Source organism: Panicum virgatum, chromosome 7N (genome assembly GCF_016808335.1).
Source record: "Panicum virgatum strain AP13 chromosome 7N, P.virgatum_v5, whole genome shotgun sequence".
Lineage (NCBI taxonomy): Eukaryota > Viridiplantae > Streptophyta > Magnoliopsida > Poales > Poaceae > Panicum > Panicum virgatum.
The window spans coordinates 24,407,669-24,422,780 of record NC_053151.1 but is presented as its reverse complement, the minus strand read 5'-3'; the positions used below and the strand labels follow the sequence as shown (position 1 = coordinate 24,422,780).

Here is a 15,112-nt window from a genome sequence, read left to right as displayed (position 1 = left end):
TTATTATAGGTAGATCATATTTGAATTGTTTTAAACAGCAATAAGACATAATTTACGATAATGAAAAGAATGATGTATGGTAAAAAAAATAGTATAATCTTTAAGTAAAAATACAATGCCACATAAATTTTTAAATTTTCAATACTAATCGCGCAAATATGCGGAGTATACACCTCGTTGGTAGTAGGCGGCCGAGGGGCACGACTGCACGAGTAGTAGGACGGCGGCATGCCGGCGGGGGATACTGACTGGTGCGCTGTACGGGCCGAAGAAGATGGGTTGCGGACCTTGCGGTCTTTGGGGCTTTTTTTTTCCCCGCTATGCACGTGTGTATTTAAATATTTAAACATGCATGGTGTGTATGTGTGAATTTCAACAAATGTCAAGGGGCATTGGACTATTGATTGGTAACGCTCTCCATGTTAGGGTGAAGTTGGTGGAAAGAATGTAACTGTAGATTTATCCTAAGTCAAACTATCCTAAATCTAACTGAATCTAAAAAAGAATATTAATATCTGTGACGCACATACTGTAATATTTCATGATGAATTTGACGATATTCGGATTGTATCATACGCATTTATTATTTTTTCAAATTTGATCAAATTAAACGTGGTTTGATTTAGGATATATATTAAGGAGAGGCTGCCTATGTGGCAGGTGCTCATTCATTTAGCTGACTATCTCATCCATGATATACCGGCTTCCTTGTGCTAAGGGGTCGTGTTCCGCAAAATCATGGGCAGCACAATATAGACGCAGATGATCCTAGATCTCTACCATCCCCCCAGTGTCCCCTGCTCCAATCCAATCCATGGTGTTTTCTTTTGGGAAAATTCGATTCATGCCACCACAACTCCGTGAAATTGTGTGTCACGTTCAAAATCATGCCACTCAATGGCATGATTTTCAACATGAGATCCAATTTCAAAAAATTGGAGTGGCATGGATCCAACTGACCCTTTTCTTTTTCCTAGTAGAACGTACTTCCAGTTTTGTTCCAGCGGGACACCTGCATGTTCTGATGGGGCCAGCAGTAGTTGAGGCTTTGATCACGGTTCAGAAGAATCATGCAACGAAAAGAAACGAAACGAATTTCTCTGCAGCTCGTTGCGGACCAAGGGAACACAAACGTGTGATCATGCGATCTTCCAGGCAGCACATGCGCTGCTCTGCATTCTGGAGCAGGGGCGATCAAGCTGCAACTGCAAATAGTAACTCAGGAATGTTCAGACTCAAAGAGTCTACATGGCAGTATGACCACATGCGGAATGAAGCAAGAATGTAAAAGGTACCATAGCAACAAAAAAAAAAAAACTGTTCCAAAAATTTTGTAAACATTTTATCACACAAAATGCTTATTGCATGGGAGTACGAATGAGTAACTCTGACATGGATACATCAGGTTGCCAAAAAGAAATACACAAGATATTCGCTGATCGCTGAAACATACAAAAAACATGATCCGTGTCATTCTTCTGTTGTTAACAATGGGGGCATAAACCAAACATCAAAACTCAATGCTGTAAGGTGCAGCACTGTCTAAGAAACATCAGCCTGCAAAAGGGGTCGCTGGAAATGAGTATTTACAATGCCATGTCAACACAAAAAAAACTCACAGCATGGATGAAAGAGGCCAGATTGGATGACCAGGTACATGAGTGGTACTTGCTATCTGTACCTCAACCTGCTATAATTGATGGACGCAGGAACGCCCCCGCATATGATCAACCGCCAAAGAAAGGGAAATAACACCATATAAATGCTGTACAAGGAGAAGCAGCACCAGTGATCCTTCCATATCGGCCGTTCTTGGGTGGTACGGTTGTCTTGCTCACTATGCCCTTGCTAAAATAGTCCGCAACGACAGAAAACCCATCCTTCGAACCCCTCAACTGCCTGAAAAATAGGTCATGGTCCCTGGCGTTTTGTTCTAGCTTCTGCTTTGCCTCCATAACAGATCTATATTCAGGTGCACATTCCGGGCATTCTTTTTCATTGTCCCCAAGGCAGCGGAGGTGGAATGAATGCATGCGCATGAAATGGACAGCTGGAAGATCAAGGGTGAAAGTACAAGCTGTACACTTGCTGAGTTGGAAAACCTTTACATTTGTCTTGAGATCTTCAATCTCCCTTTTCATCAACTCTGTCTCCTCCTGTAAAAAGAGTAATGATTCACAGCATGTTCAATTTCAATCGTTGTGGATTATTCTTGCTACCAAGTTTCAAATATCCACTCACAAATCATGCTGCATCTGAAAAAAGATTATGGTGATCCTTCTTTCATACACAAGAAATAGAAAAAAAAAAGGTACTTGTGCATGTGCTTGTTATAGGACTGTTAATCTTTAGGCACGCTCAATTTGCATTATCAATACGACTTAAGTGAAACTCAGGTGTGGGTCATAGTCAATTTCAAGAATTTCACTGCCCTTTCAAGAAAGGGGAGTACCAAACCATTTAGGGAGGTTCTCACGTCTAAAGAAAGGGGAGTACTGAACCATTTAGGGAGGTATTCAGACAATTGCAAGCATCCAGGTTTGATTCAACCATGGGGAGAAGAACTTCCCCGTTGTCTCACGAAAGGGGAGTGTCGAACTATTTAGGGAGGTACTCACACAATTGCAAGCACCCAGGTTCATGCCCACAACTGGAGGCTCTGCCAACAAAGCTATTCTACCATAATTCTCCATATTAAACACTGCGTATTTCACATGAGAATCATTGCAGTTCAGAATTATATTTTAGTATATTAGAAAAAAATGACCGTGTCTAAAATAAGTCGGGAACAATTCATCATATTATGATGTATGGTTAAATAAAAGAAAACTAGAACTTTAATAATATTATCATGCTGCATTGTACGTATAAGACAATTTTAAAAATTCAGTGACCTGGGAGAATATGGTCCAATACATAGGTTTCTCACATGTAAAGGGTAGCTGCTGAATGCTGAGTGTAGCTGCTGAATGCTATGCTACCTCCAGCAACCCTGGTATACCAAGATTGCAGGGTACAAGGGGAAAATAAAACAAATTACTAGAACTACATTTGAGGTAGCATCATCTCAAATAACACCCTCATGTAATGAGTTAATGCCTACAACCAAACACCAATTTGCCATGTACTTATTTTAAATTGATCTTGAATTGTATCTAAAACCATTATTTTTTTTCTATCTTCAATTTATCAAAGAACCAATAACTTCACAATGGGAAACAAATGCCTTCTCCTACATATTTCAAAAGTACTAAGAATGGCAATGGGAACATATATCACAATAACTTCACAAATAAATTACTAACCTGATTCAATGGATTTTCTATCATCTTCAATAAACTTTGATTCTTGCTCAAGTTTGCGAGCAATGTAATCCTTGACAACTGAGAGCGTCAAGCATGGGTTTTTCGATAGTGTCTGTAGCACAACAATGTGAGGCACAACATCCTCCTTTTCAATGTAGGTCAAGACCTCTTTAACTTCTTTAGAACAATCTTCCTCGAGCTCCCCAAAATACTTCAATAGATCACCCCACACGGCCCACAGAGATGGATCCCCTCCTTGAGACGAGCCCCCAAGCTTCTTGCAGCATGCAATTAAACCTTGGTGATCGTGAGCTTGCTTGTAACAACTAATCACTTCTTTGTAAAGTTTTAGTTTCTCATACAGAAAGAACAATCCATCTTTGAATGCATGTGTATTACAAAGAATAAGAGCAAGATCAACATCATACAAAGGATCTTGCATCTCAGATGTCCAAGCAGACTTGAGTAATGCAAGCCCTTTCCTTCTCCTATCAACAATACTCTTTGCTATTTTAGTATCTTCTTCTCCAAGATTTGCTTTGTCTCTTGTTCCAGACTTATAGCCATTTGTAGTTTCCTTACCGTTCGTTTCTTTGGTATTGTGATTCTCAATGTGAGATAGAAGGGAAGCTCAAATCATTTGAAATATAGAGCTCCAGAAGGGTGTTATGAATTTCTGTCTGCGCAGGTGATTCCTTGACTGCTTTGATATAATTTTCCAGAAATTCCATAAGATATTGTGCGCTGTGCACAAATATGTTCACAAAATCCATTGGCGATGGTATGCGTGCCGTTTGAACCTCTTCTTGTTGTAGGATCTCCAAGATCGGTACAGCCTTAACAGTATTTCAACTGTTTCGGCAGGTCTATGTTCCACAAGAATTTTTCCATATTCTTTTGCAGTAAGACCCGCTTGGTTTGCCTCAAGACTAGATATATATTGCAGTGCCTCATCATATCTACCCAGATCCTCAAGTAAAAATTTCAAGTACAACTCATGCCTCCCAGCCTTTTTTGCCACAAACATAGCATGCTCATGATATCCAGCAGCATGGCACACTCTTATAGCAGTTTCCACATCAAACTTTATTTCACCTATCCCATCTTCATCTTTGATGAAATCGTTAAGTTTCTCCACATCTTTCAATTTGGTATAGCAATTCAACAGAAGCGTGGTGTGGTCTTTGGATGCTAACCCTCTATCATGTAACATCTCTAAATAATTTGTCAGGTTGTAGATGCGCTTTGCATCAAGGAACTTCTGTATAACATATGGTGGTTCAAGATAACCAATAGTGTGGATATACTGGGACATAGCCTCATCATATTCCTGTTTCCCATACAGATGGTCACCATACTTCTGCAGCACCTCACCAGTCAAAGCAGGATCAGCCTGCTGACTTTGTACAAGATTGATTGCAACTGTGTAAAGATTTTTCTTGAACAACATGTCAAGCTTACTTTCCATGTCTTTTTCTCCAATGCACAGAATCTTTTTGTCAGCCATAATAAGAATAACATAACCCCACTCACAGACCAAGTGTGAAACATCCCCCACAGGCATGCTATGTGCAATCAGCCGATTCTTAAGGTCATAAACATTAAGGGTACCCTTCAGAGTCCTCTGATCTTCAATAATGCAAAGTAAATAGCCTCGAAACCAACCTACAAGCTTTTTCTCACCATCAAATGCCCAGCAAGGACCCCTACCATCAACTTCATAGAAATACACAGCTTCAGGTCTACCGATAATTAGATCCTGTTGATTGAATATGGAATAAATCAAGTTTGCAGCTAGAAATATAGAGCTCTAATAACAAATGTATTAGAACAACACAGGCCTGATAGATAAAGAAGTGCATGCGCAAGAAAGTAAACAATTGGCCCAAACTATTAAACCAGCCTAAAGTTTCCTAATATCGTATACATTGTCTTGTGGACAAAACCATACGATAAACATATGTAACAAATTGGATAATGATCTGGTAGATTATGAGTCCCTTTTCAATATACTGAGACTATTTGGACAATTGACACACATTACCTGCCAAGAGTATCAATTGCTGCAGCAGCATTTTAGTTGGCAGGTTGCAGCAAATTTGAGGCTTACACTTAGGCGACGAAATAACTACGAAGTTCCAGCTAGTAAAGCTTCTTCTGGTCATGAACAGTACCCACCTGCCTAAATTATTTGTAAGTCGTGCAACTAACCAAACAAGTAACAGGTCATAAAGCATATTGAATTACCCAAAAATTTGCAAACAGAATCCACAAAGCTATATGGTTAGAAATTAGAAAATTAGCAGAGGGACATGTTTAATCCATCCTTACCATTCGGTCACTCATTGCCACAGCATTAGTCTGGCAACCAATCTGATCAAGTGTTTGCCTCCTTGGGGGTTGAACATGCAAGTTGAACAAGGTTACAGAACTAGGAGTTACAGCAAAGAGCTGATGTGCTTGCCCCTCAACTCGAAAACCAAGACCAGTGATAGGCAAACTAGTGCTGCCATCTGAAGCAGCCTCAACCTGCAACTTGAAGCGTGTAATACGCTCACGTGCAATGTCACCTTTGATGCAATAAATGAGACCATTGTCAAGTCCAATGGCAATCAACAGTATAGGTGGTGCTTCTTCTAGAACCATAAATGATGTAATCTGCGAAAGTCAGCAAAATAAGGCAATCAAACTAGAATCACATGTTAACATTAATATAACATATGCAAATCTTCATAATAAAAGATCATCTAAAATGCATTACATTGGGATCAAAATTAATTAGGAGAATTTACCTTTGCTTGAGGAAAGTGATCGGTGAAGACCCGCAAAATTTGAACACACAAAGGAGTTGTTGTACTTGATCCCTCTTCTTGTACTTTGTCAAGGTCGAAAACCTTGAGACATATTGGCGATGACTGCGAAGACGACTGATCAACATCTCCAACGGTGACAAGAACATTCCTTTGCTGATCACATAGACAGATAAGTTGTTATTAAGTATATGATGTTGGTGTAGTAATCACAATGATACAGTGCATAAATGTTTCACGGTGCAGTAATAGGAAATACATAATACGGAACTTGATGGGCCAAAACAAATGAAATCATTGATGCTAAATGTTGATGTAATCAATTAATTCAACAATATACTTGTCCAATTCCCGATACAATTTTCTGGCATTGCTTCAGAACTCAGAGTGTAAGACTTATGATTATCTGAGATTGGCCTGCTTCACGACAGTTGGTCATCATAAGCAGGAGCTGATTCCAAGTCGTAGGAAGAAATATGCCATTTTTTTATCATGTTGTTTCTAATGCACCCTAATTACACATGTACCAGTAGCACACGACATTGACTAGTACAGTAACAAGAAAGCTATCAACAAACCCAACAACTTCCCGAGGCGGAGAACAATCCCACCCGCAGCATCAATCAGATCGAGTCTGCGTGCCATGTACCTTGAGCTGCTGGAGGAAGAGGACGGAGGAGGCGTGAGCTTGGAAGCCGTAGGAGAGGCGGAACCCGCAGTCGAGGAGTCCAACGGTGCCGTCGTCGCACCCCACAGCGACGCGGCTGCGGCTGCCTGAGCAGCAGGTGACGCGGCCCGCGATATCGGCCGGCACAGCAGCGGACGACCCTCCGCCACCACCCCCTCCCCCGCCTCTGCCGCGGGCGGCCGCCTTATCCTCGAAGAACTCGAACTTGCGCCACTAGTACATGTCCGGCCAGCTCGGGGCGGGCAGATCGGGCGCCGGCGGGGTGAGGCGGCTCAGGTGCAGGGGTGGGCTTAGCATTTGGGAGATAGGTATTCAAAATTAAAAATTAGTGCAAAAAAATTGACAGTCTGAAGTATATATTAATGATGCATAGTTGAGTACCAATAACACAAATTATTCATAATATAAAATTGTTCAATATATAGATAATAGACTTACTAAATGATCACCATATTAAAGTAGAAATATCTTAAATTAATAGAGAACAAAATTTTGAAACTAAGAGTATTTACAAATTACAAGATAATTTTATGTTCCTTCATGAGTTGAAAATATTTGATGATATCCTCATTCTTCATTACTGCTAAGTGCTAAAATACCACAAATCCATAAGTTCACTAGGCTTGGCTCGGCTGGCATGCGTCCCTGCGCCGGCGGCCGGTGCGCTGCGTGCGGTAGGCCGTAGGCGGCTGGCGGCCGGAGCCTGGCCGGCTGGCCGGCTGGCCCGTGTGGCTGCGGGCTTGCCTGGCTGCCTGCGACCCTACGCGGGCGGGCCCCGAGCTCCGAGGGCGACGAGCGCGGGTGGCGTCACCGCCTCTAAAATCCTCTTAAAAATATATTTTTATGGGTGTATAATGTCATCATTCATCTTTAAAATATATTTTGCTAAATCAGATCAGTTTTTGGCCGTCATAAGAAAACATGGAACACCCCTACAAATTATTTTTGTAGCGTTGCAATGGACATATAATCAAGGCGGATTCATGGATCGAGAACCACCACACGCATGCACATCCTTTTTTTCGTCCAAAAGCTGTTTTTTCTTCTTCTTCTTTTTATCCTTGGAAAAGATAAAAATAAGCCTCAATAGTTTGGAAGATAGTCAAGGGCAGCAAAGAGCCAATGTAAGACAAGCGTGTTTACTTGTTCAGCTGCCAATTGACGGTGATTTTGCACTTGGCGGGCACGTGTAAGAACTCGTCAACGACGCCGTTGCATCAACGCGTACGTGACTGCCTCTTATTTGTCCAATCAAAGGAAAATGGATCGACCTCGTGCAGCCGTGTCGAACCATTGCCGCAGAAAGTATACCAAAAGAAGAAGAAATTCCTTGTAGAGTGCAAGAGAAGGAAACAAAATGAAATGACCCTAGTTAAAGAGGGTAAAAATCAGTGGAATTTATCTCCTTAACTAACGTCTTAACCAAAAATTAATTCCTCTTTCTGTGTACCGTTTCTACTAGACGTCAAGACCGTACCGCTTTCTTAACTAACGTTGGTCTAAAAGTCGCCCAAATTAAAGAAGAAAAAATTCCTTGTTCATACGATCATGAAAGAAAAGATGTCCCATATCTTTTTTAATTTATATTAGTACACATAAGGAAAACATATGTATTGATGATGTGATAAGAAAAGATGCTTCATACAATTCCCCGCACTTTTTTTATTTACTTTCTACACGACCTTTCGATTATTCCTTGATGAAGCCCTCAGATCGTACAGGGAGATAGATAGATAATTGGCCTTTTGAACTAACGATGGTGCTGATCGAGTTTAACTTGAAGCAGCAAGGTGGACTTGCATGTGACTGCGGCTTCAGTCAGCAGATCTACAGATGATGTGAAAGAAACCAACCACCAACGGACGAATGAACCATTAGCTCTCATCAATTGGTTCGAGTCTTCTTCAGTAGTCCTTGCTCGATCTCTGTTGCTGCAGACTATAGGATTCCGAGCATTCGCCGAGAGCACGTGCCACTTGGCAAAGCCTTAAAAGCATTAGGCAAAAACTTTGCTGAGTGCCACCCACGGCATACGTCACATGACATCCAAAGTGACGGCTACATGGTTTTGCCGAGTGCCACGATGGCAGGCACTTGGCAAAGCCTGCATAGTTTGCCGAGTACCCTACACACGTGGCACATGACAACAACCGATCTTTTGCCGAGTGTCTGGGTAGAAACACTCGGCAAAGCATGGACCTTTGTTGTGTGCCCTTGCCACTACACTCGGCCAAGGTGTTTTTCAGGGTTCACAAAAAGACACCTTTGTCGAGTGCTTTGGAAAAAACACTCGGCAAAGTGGCAAAGTGCCTAGATTTGTTCTGTTTTTATTATTCGGTCACGTATATGATGCCCCACTCAAATATTATCACAGACAGTTCATAAAAGCAAATAAACATTGTTATCGTTCATCCACAACTACAAATGGTCCACAAGTGCAAATACAAGAAAACTCATACAAATCAAGTTCATACAAAGTGTTCCACAACCATAAGTACTCACTAATGTGGCCATTGCTGCCACGGCGATAAATCCGGGTCATGAGGCCGATTATTCGATGCCCCCGAATGATTCTGCACAAAGAAGAAGATTTTACATATGTGAGACAAGATTTAAGCTAGAAACATACAAACTAAATTACTTATACTTACAGGAGTAGTTGTAGGAGGAGGTGGAGCAGAAAATTGCATCCACTAAAATATCTTCTCCATCCTCTGCCGATCGGCTTCTATCCTCAGTCGCTCGGCCTCCATCCTCTGTTCCATCTCCTCCCATCCCCTCCTCTCTTCTTCCGGCTAGGCCTACAACATTTCACCCTAATATTACAATGCAAAACAAACGTATCTAAAAATCAATGAACGACTAATAAAACTGAAATAACCTGGAGTGCCTCCATCTGGAACTGTGTAGTGTCCGGCCATGGGCATATGGCCGAGCTTGAGCTCGTGCTCCTCGCTCGAATCTGTGAGAGTGTGGGAGTAGTGGCCATATCGAGCGTGTTGTCGCCAATCCAGTACTGCCCATGCTTCTTGCCTCCTCCTACCCTCATGACGACTTCTCCATCAAGGGACTGGGTGCTCGAATCGTACTCTAGCGCATGGACCTCCCTTGCCACCGATGTGTACTCAGTGATGCTGCCATATGGACGGTCGCATTGCTGTACGCCGAGGGCGGGTCCTCCGGGTTGTAGTTGACATCGGACGTCGCCATGCCCTTGTGGGCCAAAACCCATGCCTTGAACTAGGAGCAAGGCTGGCCACCATGTGCCAGAGATCGGGGCAAAAACAGTAACATGATTAGAAATTATGCAGAATTGTGTGTTAGAATAAATAAAAGAATTCACATACCCCCCTTATGGTGTGGTGTGCCTGGCATCATCAAACGCCGCTCCCTGCAAGTGTTGTGCATCTCCAGGGCCGTATCTAGGCCCGTGCGGGTGTTGACGCTCACTAACGACCATTTCCAGGCGTCAACTTGATCAGAAAATCATGAGAGTTTGCATTTCTTACACGCATCCTTATCCAATAAAGTTCCTAAATCACACTTTACCTTTTAGAATATGCAAATTGTGTTTTCAAGCTAATATGCAGGTTACAAGCACACTTTGGCCCAACACAAAATCACAGAAAATATCAGAGTACCGATTCAGGCTCAAATGGACCAAGTGAAGCCCAAGAACTGAAGCAAACCCAGCTGGGGCAGGCCGTGCCTCAACTTTAGGACAAGGGGAGACCAAGACAAACCCACTCCAGAAAGTTGGGGGCGGTTGGCAGCCTGGGCAGGCCGACCGACCTACCTGGTCGGCCGGCCAGGCCCGTGGGCCCTACCGCCTCAACCAAGGCACGTGACGCTTCCCTGTTGGCTCACAACGTCGGTTTGGGGTGCTGCGGCTGGTGGATCCCTGCTATAAATAGAAGGGGGTAGAGAATAGAACACACACCACACACCTCTTCCTCTCTTGCATTCCTTGCATAGTCTTTAGGCTTAGTGGAGTTTAGGAGAAGTCTAGGAGTCATCGAGTTGCCGGAGTTGCTCGAGAGTCTGCTATGGGTTCATCTCTAGCTCTCTCTTGTAATATTCGGTCGTTTGTAATAGAATTAGACTATAGTTACCGATATTTGCTTGAAGTATATTCTGAGTTATCGAGTATATGCTTCTTGTCATGGTTGCGTTATTATTCAATGCTTGCATTGCATGATCGCCCTGTGCTGGAGATGGTTAGTCTTTTGTTCTTAGAACTCTATCAACTGTTCTAGTGTCGGTACCTCTGGACTAGGGTACCCCCTCTTGCTATATCCAGACTCGCGTAGTTATCCATGACTGCGCCCTAAGGAGCTGGGCAGCCGGACCCCTGGGGTCCGGCCCCACCTCACTGGACCAATGGTCCCAGACCCGCTTCCCGCTCAGGGACGGGTCCGGTGTCGCCACGTAACCCGGAGAGCGCTCAGGGCCAAAACGGCCGGGGGCCCCATACCTCCCACGGGGTCCCGGACCCCCGTATACTATCCGGACCCCTCTCCGGGGAAGGAACAGACACCCCGCCTGGGGTGGTCCGGAGCCGTCACGTGTCTGCAGGTGCAAGCACGCGCGCGGCCACCAGTCTTCCTTGGGAAGACTCGCCCACCTACCTCATTCAATACGGGAGACGTTAAGTGCGCCCTGGCCAGAGCAGAGCCCGAGGAGACTTTTTGCCAGGCTGTACTGTTGATCGCGCGTTACCAAGGCACTCAGTACAGCCGCTGGCACCACCCACGCCACGCGTGTCAGTCTACTACATCAGTTAGACACGACAGCTTGGCAACGGAGTATCATAACGCCTATGCGGTAGACCCAACAGTCTACGCCGCAACCTACACCGCCTCAACGGACGCCTCGCCGATGGGACTAAGGCTCCTTTCGGTTAGAGAGTCTACAGTGCGATGAAGCATATCCGGGAAGATATTCTCAACCACTGTAACACCATTAAAGTCTATTAATAGTATACTATACATCCTCGTTGGACCCACCTGTCGGGGCCCAACACCTGTGTACGCGCCTCCCTTGCGCTATAAAAGGGATGCGTCCGTTAGAGAAAGACTAAGTCCGGGAGGGGACTTGAAGGCAGAGGATAGACTCATCCACAGACACAAGAGCAATACATCTCTCAGTGGACGTAGGGTATTACGCTCCGGCGGCCCGAACCTAAAGTAACCTTTCTTCTTTTATTCAAGAGAGTAGTTTGTGTGTGTGTCATACTACCTCCTACCATGTTATTATCTTACCCCTGTTTATGCATGAGAATATCCAATCTAGATAGAGCTCACCAAATGATCTATATATTCTCTCACTCATCGCCTTCTCTGCGAAAATATAAATGACACCTCGGTATACCCTCGGGTAAAATGCTACAGCGGTATTCCGTGCGCTTGCGGGTCTATTCGTGGTTCATGAAATACTGCCGTCCCAAATTGGTGTCTGCGGGCGTCATCGCTAGGTGACGTTGGTAGGCGCCAACAGCGGGCCGTGCGGCCGCACAGGCCCGCAAATTTCAGGGGCCCCCAAAATATAATGAGTATAGTAGGTATAGTTATATAGTAGGCTTTGTTTTAGTTATCTTTTGGTCCAATACGAAGCAAGCTGTAGCTCAAATATGTCATAGAAGAGGAAATATGTCGCTCGATTTGTCTTTCGATCGAATCCGCAGACCGCAGTGCAATCTTTTCCGCTTCCACCATCACCGCTCACCAGGCACGACACGAGTCGTGATGTCTGCACTTCCACCTTTCGTACTTCACTGGTCACTAGTAGGCCGCAACGATGTCACCAGGGCCCAGTTCATAGTTTCGCACAGGGCCTCCGGATTTGCCGGTACAGCCCTGTGCATCTCCTCCCAACCCTCCACACACCACTTATCCACCATGTGGGCCCATCACTGGAAATTCCCGGTGACCCACCACGCAAGAACTTACACGACATCAAGTAAATCACATATAAAAGGATAAAATTAAGTGTACTTAGTATTAGAAAAAATCAGTAATGTTCGATATGAACCTGCATATATTGTTCCCTGGTTAGTCTCATGTTTCTTGCCTCAGCTTTTGACACTTTCACCTTAAGGAAGTTGGCATTGTAGGATATGACGGCCTGGACGTGCGCCTCGTAATGCATATCCTTCACGAGTTTGAAACAGGCTGTGTGAGCCAAAGCAGCCACCGTGCTCTCATGTCCGGGCGCGCATCTGTAGAAGTCCTGTATATAGACTTGGCAAATCTTATCATTAATTCACGAATTCCCTTTGAAAGCGATGTACATACCATTGTAGTGTGAGGAAGACTTATCCACAGTTCAACCATCACCCGCTCCGCCTTGTTTCTAAATACCCTATCTTCCCGATCTGGCATATCGAGAAAGGCGACGTAGTGCTCCAACGTGTACCCCGGTTCCATGGATCCACCAAATGCTACCATGCCTGGGAAGTGTTGCCTGCACAGAAGACCCAGGATGCCATTGGGAAGGCGTTTGTGAATATTTGGAGCAACCATCGTCCAATTCCTACGCAAGGGAATAAGATAAATTGTTAGTCTCTATTGTGTTAATGAAAAAGTATTACTTACCTTTCCCCAGTTGCGGAGGGAAGGTCAAGGGACCTCACAACTAGATGTTCATCGAGCCAGAGGAAGCAGAACCCTCTGTCTCCTCCTCCTCCTCCTCCTCCCCCTGTACCTCCTCCTCATCACCAGAGCTGTGAGTGGAAGGTACGTCATCCTCCTCCTCAAGCGACAATGAAGCTATAGGCGATGGTAACCTCGCAACCCCCTTACCTCAAGCCCTACCTCTCCCTCGAGGGCTGTTGGAGGCCTCAGCTGTAGTTGATCTCGATGTCGACCCCTCTTGGAGTTCTCAGCTGCATCGGACCCTCTGCTGTAAATCGCCGACACGGGCCTCATCACACCGCTGCCTACCATCTTTGCTCAATCACCTGCAATTAAAAAGAGTAAACCAATGAGTACATGTATTAGAAATTAATTTGTACAACTAGTAAAATAATCAGCAGGGATCATACATGTATTAGAAATAATCATCATGATCAGGATTAGCTGGACCATATGTCTCATCATCACTATCACGCATGTCCATATAATCTTGCTCGTGCTCCGAAGGAGGAATGTTGTCCTTACTGTCATTGCCTAGATATGATCGCTCAAGTAGTTCTAAGTCCTTCGTATTATGAACCTCATCTCCGGTAGTCTTGTGAAAAACCCTTTCACTGTCTACTTCCATTCCGATCACTTCGGTTAAGTCTACCTCAAAACTCCCTTCTAGCCCATCTTCTTGGAAGAACTTCATCATATGTGTTTGGGTCTATGGTGTAATCTTCATTGTTTGGGATAGGTACTTTAACATGTGGCGATACCTTGTATACAACATCTCAACCCTTGAGACAAATGTCTATTTGGTACCGGTATGAGAGATAATAAACTTGTGTGGCCTGTTGAGCCACAATGCAGACATCATCTCCTGGTACGATGGATGACTGTCAAATTTCGACTAGCCTAAGATTAGGGGTCCGTCTCACTACTTGAGGATCAAACCAATGGAATTTGAATATGATAGGATTCAGAGGTTTGCAACCATAAAACTTGAGTTTGTATATTGCTTCAATTCTTCCATAATACTCGACCCCATCAAGGCCTTGCGTAAAAACTCTGGTATTTGTGGTTTTTCAATTGGGCCGAATCTGCTCGTGCCTTGTTGTGTGAAAGTGATATTCATTCACGTCATAATCGGCAAATGACCTGACCCTATAGGCAAAGCGATCGGCAACCTGTCTCAACTCGGCACTCATAGACGCATCGGATTGCCCCTGCAAGCTCAAGCACGATAGTTCATTATATTATTCGCACGTACGAGGAACTTGTAATGTCATACTCAGTACGTACAAAATTGGATTGTACCTTTTGTTTGAACCAAGAAATGAAATCGAACATTCCATTTCCCGCACCCTGCCTAATAAGGGTATCAGCTTCCTGCGGGGTCCCTTGATCGAGTTCAGAATTGATGAAGAAATTCCCTGTACCAATGAGAAACGAGGGAGTTGGATGCAGAAGAGTGAGTAATCGAGAAAGTTTGTTGAGAACTTACCGCATGCACAGATCCACTTCGGAAAGGTTAGTCAGCACATATAGCATTATATTACGTCACTCTTGGTGGTTTAAGGTCTTGATGGTCGTATCACTTGCACTTCCGAATTGCCCTCGAAAAGTGCTGAGGTTCGATTGATCTTCACTGGCATTGTAACGAGGGGTGGATTATGTATGCTCGGAAGGTTA

At 44.1% G+C, this 15,112-nt stretch overlaps 1 pseudogene; it reads right to left on the bottom strand.

Moving 5' to 3' along the window:
• Positions 1 to 1,378: 1,378 nt before the first annotated feature.
• On the bottom strand, positions 1,379 to 13,249 carry LOC120681056 (annotated as a pseudogene).
• Between the last annotated feature and the right edge of the window lie 1,863 nt (positions 13,250 to 15,112).